The sequence below is a fragment of the Astatotilapia calliptera genome, chromosome 19 (assembly GCF_964374335.1).
Source record: "Astatotilapia calliptera chromosome 19, fAstCal68.1, whole genome shotgun sequence".
Classification (NCBI taxonomy): Eukaryota; Metazoa; Chordata; class Actinopteri; order Cichliformes; family Cichlidae; genus Astatotilapia; species Astatotilapia calliptera.
In genome coordinates this window covers 24,364,895-24,373,641 of record NC_137440.1, presented here as the reverse complement: position 1 = coordinate 24,373,641, position 8,747 = coordinate 24,364,895, and the positions used below count along the sequence as shown (strand labels likewise).

General features: G+C 41.0%; 1 long non-coding RNA gene across 1 annotated transcript; it reads left to right on the top strand.

Moving 5' to 3' along the window:
• Positions 1-5,513: 5,513 nt before the first annotated feature.
• On the top strand, positions 5,514-5,962 carry LOC145422524 (uncharacterized). Its single transcript, XR_013903837.1, has 2 exons — positions 5,514-5,644; positions 5,791-5,962. It is a non-coding gene; the product is annotated as an uncharacterized LOC145422524 (long non-coding RNA).
• Positions 5,963-8,747: the final 2,785 nt, after the last annotated feature.

Genomic DNA, 8,747 nt, shown 5'->3' with positions numbered 1-8,747 from the left:
AAACCTGTTTTTTAAGCAAATATCAGACAATTGAATTCCTGGCTGACATGGAACTGTGTCAAATCAGAAAGACCAGCCATATCTATGGTGTCCACACTGATTCGCTTGTAGCCTACAGTGACTCAGTATCTCTCTTTTTGGCTCTTTATCCTTCCAAACTTGCTGTTTTGTGTTTGCATTGTCGTGAATTTAATTCTTTTGCACTCATTCACTTCACCAGTGGCAACCTCAACAAAAAAAGTCAATCACGGGCAGAGTCTATTTTTACTGACGGACAATAGGAACAAAACCGAAGTCGGTGGGTTTGCCCACTATAATTTGATTGCTGACAAGTGAGGGGAAAAAGGTCTGTCAGCCTAGTGACGATATCTAACAAAGGGCAATCTCATTATAAACGTTGTAGCACTCAATTGCTGGACGATGGAGCGCTGTACAATGGAACAGCAGGCAGTGCTGGGCATAGTAAGGACCCTCCCTGTGGCTATTTCAGTAATAACGGCCTAAGTGCCAACAGCAGGTGTCTTCCATTCAAGGCTGGGCAGGTTAATAAAGTTTCCCCCTGAAAGTCAATAAACAAGAGCTTGTTCACACACTGGCTAATTGTACTCATTCTTGTCCTTCCTCTCTCGCTCTCTCGCTCTCTCTCTCTTTGCCATGGTCCCTTTCCAAATTTCCAGCGTGTGCTAAGAGGACACACAAGAAAAAAGTGAAGGACGTGATATAAAACTGGATCTTTGAGCTTTTATCCCAGATGTAGGAAAACCCCATTTAGAATTATACACCTGTGATATAATTTCCTTAACACGTTTCACTTGATTTGCTTAGTAATGATATTATCATTTATTTTTATATGCATAATAGCAGTCTTTAAGAAGCACAAGTCCCAGACTATTAGAGGTTAAACACCACAGTACTGACTGCAGCTTTTGTGCTGCTCTTTTACTGTAAGTTTCAGCGTCACTTTTGCATCATCATCTTTATCGTCGTCATAAGGTTTTCAAATGGGGCTAAAAGTGTTGGAGGTTGTACGTGTGAATTAGAACGAACAAGGCAGACAGTGATGACCTACGGTGTGGTCACAGTTCCTGGCTTTGGTTTTAGTCAATATTCTAGTGTTCCCAGAAAGGAAGCAGCTGTCTGATGCCATTCACAGCAACAAGTCATTTTAGTCGCAAGTTGTGGGTAGCCATGTAATACATTTGGGTCACATCATACACCTGCTATGTTTCTTTTTGGGAATCGTTTTAGCTGCTTAATCTGACTTTGGTCAAGATGTAGTCGTGTGAAAAACTAAGCATACCAAAGTATTTTAGCCCTTTAAAGCCTGAACCATGAAATAATTACCAAAAAAATCATTTAAAAAAAATGGAGTATATGTTGAACCTTCTGATGAAATAAAAAAGATTTCTTTTTGGAATTTAATGCTTACACATGTATTGCTGAATTAATTTTGTTTTTTGAGGGGAGGGAACATCACACTGATGATGTGGAAGTCTTAAAAACCCACAAAAACTCAAGTATCAAATATGATACACTTGGCTTTACAAGGCCAGAGTCAAATGTGAGCCATCTGTCTAACAGCTAAAACTTGGCTGAAACAGGACAATGCTGAGCGAAGCAGGAACTCTATAACAGAATGACTGAAAAAGAAAAGAATCAAGGTGTTCAAATGGCCCATTCCAGGACTGTAGACGATTCCAGCTGTCATAGGGTGAAAGGTAGGGTACACAATGGACAGGGGACCAGTCTGTCACGTGGCTAGTACAGGAAGACAGACACTCACATTCAATTGATTTGCTTGGTAATATAATTATTTATTGGTATAATAGCAGTCTTTAAGAATCATTCAATTTAGAATCACCAGTTAACCTAACTCCCTTAACAGCATGTTCTTGGATGGGTGGAGGAGGCCAGAGTGTTCAGAGATCCCATGCACACATGAAGAGAACAAACTCCACATGGAAAGGCCCAGCCAGATCGCATATTTGAACCCAGGAGGCAAAAACACTGTGCAGTGGTGGTGGCAGTTGTTAAAAATGCAGATATATGTAGGAAAACTTAACATGGATACATTTCTCCCTTCACTAGCAACGGATGTTGGCATGGGACTTACACTTTGAGATGTGGAATTGCCCAACGTGGACGTAATACCTCGGGGTCTTGAGCTGTTTTCTCCTGTTTAAAACGACGAAGAATTTCAAACTATGGTTTGGGAAGAGACACAATACATCTTGTGTCAGCTTAGTCCCTTTTTCTGCTCACTGCCCTTCCTCTGTGTGGACGGCTTCCATGTACATGTTTATACCATTTTTTCCCCTGCATCACTTTAACTAACTCAAGTCTCGGAGGCTTGTGTTCCCTGTTTAATGGGATCCAAGTAAACAACTCCTCATGTTAAAGTTAGAAAAAAAATGCAAACGGTACAGCCCACAAAGTCAGTGGAAATGCTTTTCCTGAGAAAAAGAAAGAGAAGTATAGAAGAAAAAAAATATCCTACACCACAGCCATGCAGTAAATTGGTTCAGTGCAGTGAACCTGTGTTCTCTGTTTGGGCAGGCAATAAGCAAAATGAGGGAACATGAAATGATATCTCAGCACATTTATCTCGATAAGAGCAGAGGATGTTGAGGCGTAATAGGAACAACATGGCTGGTAATGATAGGAACAGGACACGATGGAGGAGTAGACATGGATTACCAGCATTCCTCTTGATGGGGTTTTATGGAGGAAAAAACAGAATAGAGTTCCTTCGTTTATTTGATTTTAGGGCCTGTGGTTGGGAAGGAAAAAAAAAAACACTAGATAAATGCATGTTTCATCAGGGCTAAATATTTCCACCCTGTAAAAAAAATGCTGGAAAGCAAACACAAGCCAGATTGTGGACTAGTGGTAGGACGATTGTGGGTATTTGTTTACATGTCTCTCAGTGTGCATGTGTGTCTGCCTGTGTGTGTGCATGCATAAATACCAAGTCTAACCACCCTAAATTGGCATAGCAGGTGCTTCTGAAACAATTGTAACCTAATGTTACTGTTTACCAAAGCCACTTCCCCTGCTTTTACTCTGAAGTGTTGGGCAAATAAAAGAGAAGAGGGACGAAGGCCAAAAGTGAAGAGCTGCAGCGGATTGTTTGAGTCCGAATTGAACACATTCATCGCTGACAGGTTTGCTAAAAGGCTTCCATCAAAGTGAAGGATTTCTTCATAATCTTCTCTGTCTCTTCGCATGCCAAAAAATCCAGTGCTCCCACTGCTACTTTACTTTTTTTGTCTATTGACTGCAGATCCTCAGACTAACCTCAGCCCTTCAGTGTTTCCTATGTCCAAATCTTTTTTTGTCTTTCCACTGTTGGCATCATCTTTGCATCACATATGTTTTGGAAAAGAAAATATATGAGTGTGAGGTCAGACAGACACAATGATGCAGTTCAGTGGTGCAGCGGTGTGTTCACAGTTCCTGGTGTTAGGTTTACTCAGTCTCCTGTTGTATCCACAAAGCAAGCGGCTCCCTCGCATTTCTGGAATGGCTCACATTTCTTCTCTCCCCCTCTGTCATCTTTTTCATTATTGCCGATCTCCAAAATAGAGCCAAGATGTTTTGGAAATCCCCCCCCTCTCCCTCCTTCTTTCCTTTCTCCCTTCTGACTTGTCCTTTCACCGTTGTGTCACTGTCGGAAACTGAGGTGAGATCAAGAGAAAGCAAATCCACCAAGCTGCGGTGAAGGATACTCCCTTCTTGGTCATCTGGACTCCATTTTGTTTCCTTTAGATGTTATCCTCCTGTCATGCTGCTTTGCAATCAAACAATAAAGTGACAAGATTAAGGGAGAGGAACCCTGTTATGTGAGTGGATTAAACAGCTTAAAATAAACAGGGGTTGTAAGATGAGAAGTGCTCATTTTCTCAACACTAAAACGAAGCGCCAAATCTTTATTTCATAAACAAGATTAAATGCCACTTCATGTCATCACTGAAACATGTTTTCTTTTCCCCATGCTCCTTGTCAGCACTGCTGGTACACAAGAAACAGACACATAAGATTTTATCCTAAAATGCTGCTCGTTTAAGAAGAGATGCAGTTGTTAATTGAGACGTAAAAGCTAATGATACCAACAGTAATGTGGTTAGATTGCAGGGATCCATCGCCGTACTGTTTACATCTGCTAAGTTTTAATATCAGTGTTAAACAACAACAACAAAAAGCACAACTCTAGCACAGCTCATTACCATTTTATCAAACAGCCCAAGGTGTGATAAGGCACATACGAATTTAAAATTCAAGCACCGTGCCTAATTCTCATTTATCTCTAAAAACAATTAAAGCCTACTTGGCATAAACTATGCCATCATCCATCATCTGCCACAGTTGTTAGTTCTTTCTCAACTGGAGGAATGTATGAGCTGCAGCAGAGGCTGATTAGCTGTAATCTCACCTCCAGATTTATTTTCTCAGAGCATAATGCAAGGTGATGCAAAGTAACTCAATCCTTTAGCACACATATGTATCATCACAGAGACACTTAAATCACTGCCATAATGGCTGCCATGTTTTCCCAGTTCACCGGCTTCATCCCTCTCTTTCTCTCCCTCCTGTCTATCGGCCCCCCTCGCGGTGTGTCTCTCAGTTTTTGTTTTTTTCTTGATTTCCTCTAGTCTGCCCCATGGAGACCGAGCCAGAGCACCTGCAAGTGCTCACTTTGAAAGATGTTGCAGGCTCAAGAATGTGCGCAGTAAACACATGAGAGCTGTATTTATAATAAATCAGCTTTATGGCCCTCTGATGGAGGTGATATCAGTGAAATTTATGCTGAGAGACCTCGCCGTCCTTAGCGAAACAGCTGCGAGATAGCACTACACCCCCACAACCACCACCCACCTACACCACCACCTTCACCCCCATCACCACCACCGCCCCGCCCCACCCCAGCAGCTCGCCTGGTCTGACTGGGTTTAGAGAGCCCAACACAGTCCTCTCTATGTGGTGGGGCCTGTGGTCTCTGGAACGGTAAAGTCCAGACTGAAATAGAGTGTGGGCAGGGTGGCGGTAGTGGGTAGCTATGTGTGTGCTTGTGAGTGTGTCTCTGTGGTTGTGTGTGTGCAGTTATATGTGTATTTAATGTAGGCAGGGTTGCATAAATAGCATGAGCCTAGTTGAAGAGGCCGGAAGAGTGTCAGAGAGTTTTAAGGTGGATCATCTCTTAGCGATTCCAGACCTGTGTTATCACAAACACCAGTGTTTTTGAAATTCACCCAAAACCTGACATCCCTGACAGTCCTATAAATCATAGTCCTGCAAATACATTAAAGGTGCAATGTGTAGAATACATTATTTCAAGAAGAGATTGCTATTGTTTTGTAATAGAACTCTTTAGTTCTATTTTTGTCTCACATGGGAACCAGTTCAACAGCATGTTCATGCTCACAGGCTTCCAGACTACTCTTGATGCTGGTAGCTAGAGAGAAGCCATTCCTGTCACGGTCCCTCAGTCCTCCTGACCTTTATTTTCTCTCTGTGTCTCGCTCTCCTCTCTCTGTGCTTGTGTGTCTGTATCTGGATTCATGGGCAGGACTCATCGCAGGTTCCCGCCTCTGGCTGAACACACCTGCAATAATCAATCACCTGTTGCCGATGATCTCGTCAGCAGGTACTACTTAACGGGGCGGTTGAGGTTCATTCTTTGTTGGAGCATTGAACTGTGCTGTTAGTAAAACCTCAGCTCTTTAGTCTAGTGTGGTTTCCCTGCCTTTTTCCCCTTGTGACTAATCTCATTGTTCTTTCCTTCGTGTACAGACCTTCCCTGGATTTCGCCCTGGAGTGCTTGGAGAAACTGCCTGAGCTGAGTGAGGAGAGTTTGGATTGTTTAGGTGTCCCTTTCCCTGGTTCCCTGGATCCCCTGCTTCCTGAATCACAACCTGTATATATCTCCCTGGTTTTTCATTGTAAATAAATGCTCTAAACTTGACCTCTCTGAGTCCTGCCATTGAGTCCTCTGTCTTCTTGATAATTGAAAGAGGTGTGATGAAGGATAAGTGAACTAATTGGACCTTTACCAAAGTCTAACCCTAGCTGATCAGTATTAAATCACATCATGAATAATAGATTTACCATTTCATTTGTTACCTGTCCATTAGCATATTTGAATACTGAGTGTTTTTTAACACATGCACTGTGGCCATGGGTTTTTGGGGTACGTGTGTGAGCAACCATTAACCTTAGTCTTCAAAATGCCTGCTCCCTAGAACATTTTCCAGAATTCATGTATGGAACCAGCTACTGATGCATAAAAGAAAAAAATGTAACAACTGGGTGCAGGCCTGTGTGCTGGTAAGCATGCTAACCTCAGTTAGAGCTGCACAATCAATATCTGGCACAGTATCTTGAACCAACTTGTCACTTGGAACAGATCATTAATCTGCTGTTTGGAAATATTTTGGAATTAGCAAAAGGGAAAGTTAACCAAGACTTATTTAGCTGCCTGAAAACGCTGCAGGCTGCAGTATAATAATGTATTAAAGCCAATCAATACAGCACAACTGGTCCATAAAAGCGAACCTGTATAAAAACTTTGATAGTGTCAGTACATGTACTATATGCAAAATGCTACATAGTACTTAAAGTTTGTTTTTTTTTTAAATTGTATTTATATTTCTTTTCTAACAGATCCAATCATTTTAGATGCTTAAGGTAGACCAGTTTTATTTTATTGCAAAGATTTGTACATTAGCACAAATGCAACACAATATGGATGCAATGTTGTGTTTATGTGAAGGTAAAGTAAAAACTTTTTTCTTAACTTTTGTCACTAAAATCAATGAATATTCATTACAATAGTTGTGATCACAATACAGGCCAAATTAATCGTTATAATCCTTTTGGCCACAACCATGTAGCCCTAAACTCAGCAGCAATACAATACATATATGTCAGTAAGATAAAGTCTCAGCTGTTGCTTATTCATGCGCTGTTAAGAAAAGTATGTATTGCACCTTTAAAGCTCGTAGTTAAATATGGGTTAGAAGTGTTGAGGAAAAGTGAGCCTCAAACATTCCATATTGCTCTCCATGCATTATCACAAGTGCAGAGGCACAAACACATGCACACGGTCACAGTGCTACTCCATTTATCATCCAGCCTTCTCTAACAAGCCCAGATGGTTCCTGTCTCTACTAGCCAGTGGACACAAAACACATTTAAAAGCAGTGATGTCACATCCATGCTTGCATTGTGTGGTTTTACCTTACAGAACCCATTCTCATCATTCCATGATGAAAGGTGACCACCCGCCATTATTTGGTTTTCAACAGATGCAGGCAATAATAAGATCTGCCGAGGCTCCAATGGTTAAAGTTTTCTTAAAGCCTCTAAAACGTTGTGGAGTCCCACATAATCAAGCCCCAAAAATACACCACATAAACAGTGAATTTCTGTGTTTTTTCCCCCCTCTGATGTCATCTCCTGCTCTTCTTGCCAAGGAGGGTGCAGCAGCTTCTGTAAATGTTTGTTGTTCTTTTGTCAACAACCCCTCTTGAGGACCTTGTATTCAAATATGTTTGCTAATTTGGTATCGTGCCGAAGTGACACGAAGGTGGATCAACTAAATTTAAGCATGAGTCAGCCAAGTGTATGTAATACTGATTACACAATGGAAGGAGATTAAATCTTTACTGGAAAAAATGACAATTTTGTTCTTCTCTGCCATCCTTTAGCAACCCCGCTGAAGTGTCTTTGAGCCTGCGGGGGCAAAAAATTAAAAGAAAACATCTGATATTCTAAACACTTTACAGCCTCAATAAAAAAAAAAAAAAGTAAAAAAAAAAAGATAGGATGCTTACTAAAATGCAAATAATATGGCATTCACAATAGAACATATCAATTTATAAGTGAGAATATGTACCATTGCTGGGAGAGGAACGTTGTCCCGTTCTTGTCTGACAGAGGATTCTAGCACATGCTCAGCAGTCCTGGATCTTCTTTGTTGCAGCTTTCGTTTTGCGATGCACCAAATGCTTTCAGATTGTAAAAGTTCTGAACTGTAGGCAGGGCAGTTCAGCAACCAGACTTCTACTATGAAGCTATGCTGTTGTAATGCATGCAATGTGCGGTGCTGAAATATGAAATGCATTCCCTGAAAATGATGCCCTCTGGATGGGAGTATTTGATGCTCTAGAATCTGAGTATATCTTTAAGCACTGATCGTGCATTTCCACATGTGCAAGCTTCCAATTTCATAGGTGCTAATGCACCATCATACCATCAGAGATGCAGGCTTTTGAACTAAGTGCTGATAACAAGCCAGATAGTCCCTCCATCTATAAGATGTGGTGGGGGCATGTTATCCAATGTTATCCAATGTAATGGGACCACTTTGCTTTGTGGATAAATATGTTTCTGGATCACGTTTAGGTCTTGTTTCTTGGCAGATTGAACCATGTTTACAGACAATTTCTGAAAGTGTTCCTCAGCCCGTGCAGTGATTTCCATGACAGAATCAGGACTGTTTTTAATGCAGTGCCACCTGAGGGGGCCCAATATTGATTTTTGGCTTCGTCCCTGATGTCTGATCTTTTATGATGTTATGTACTGTAGATGATGAGATATTCAAAGTCTTTGTTGCGGAACTTTATTCTACATTGTTCCCAACTTTTTTTAGACATATTCCTGCCATCAGATTCAAAATGAAAAATTTCTCCAATACATTTTTTATATGTTTTCTGTGTTCTATTGTGAATAAAATATGTTTTTGCAAT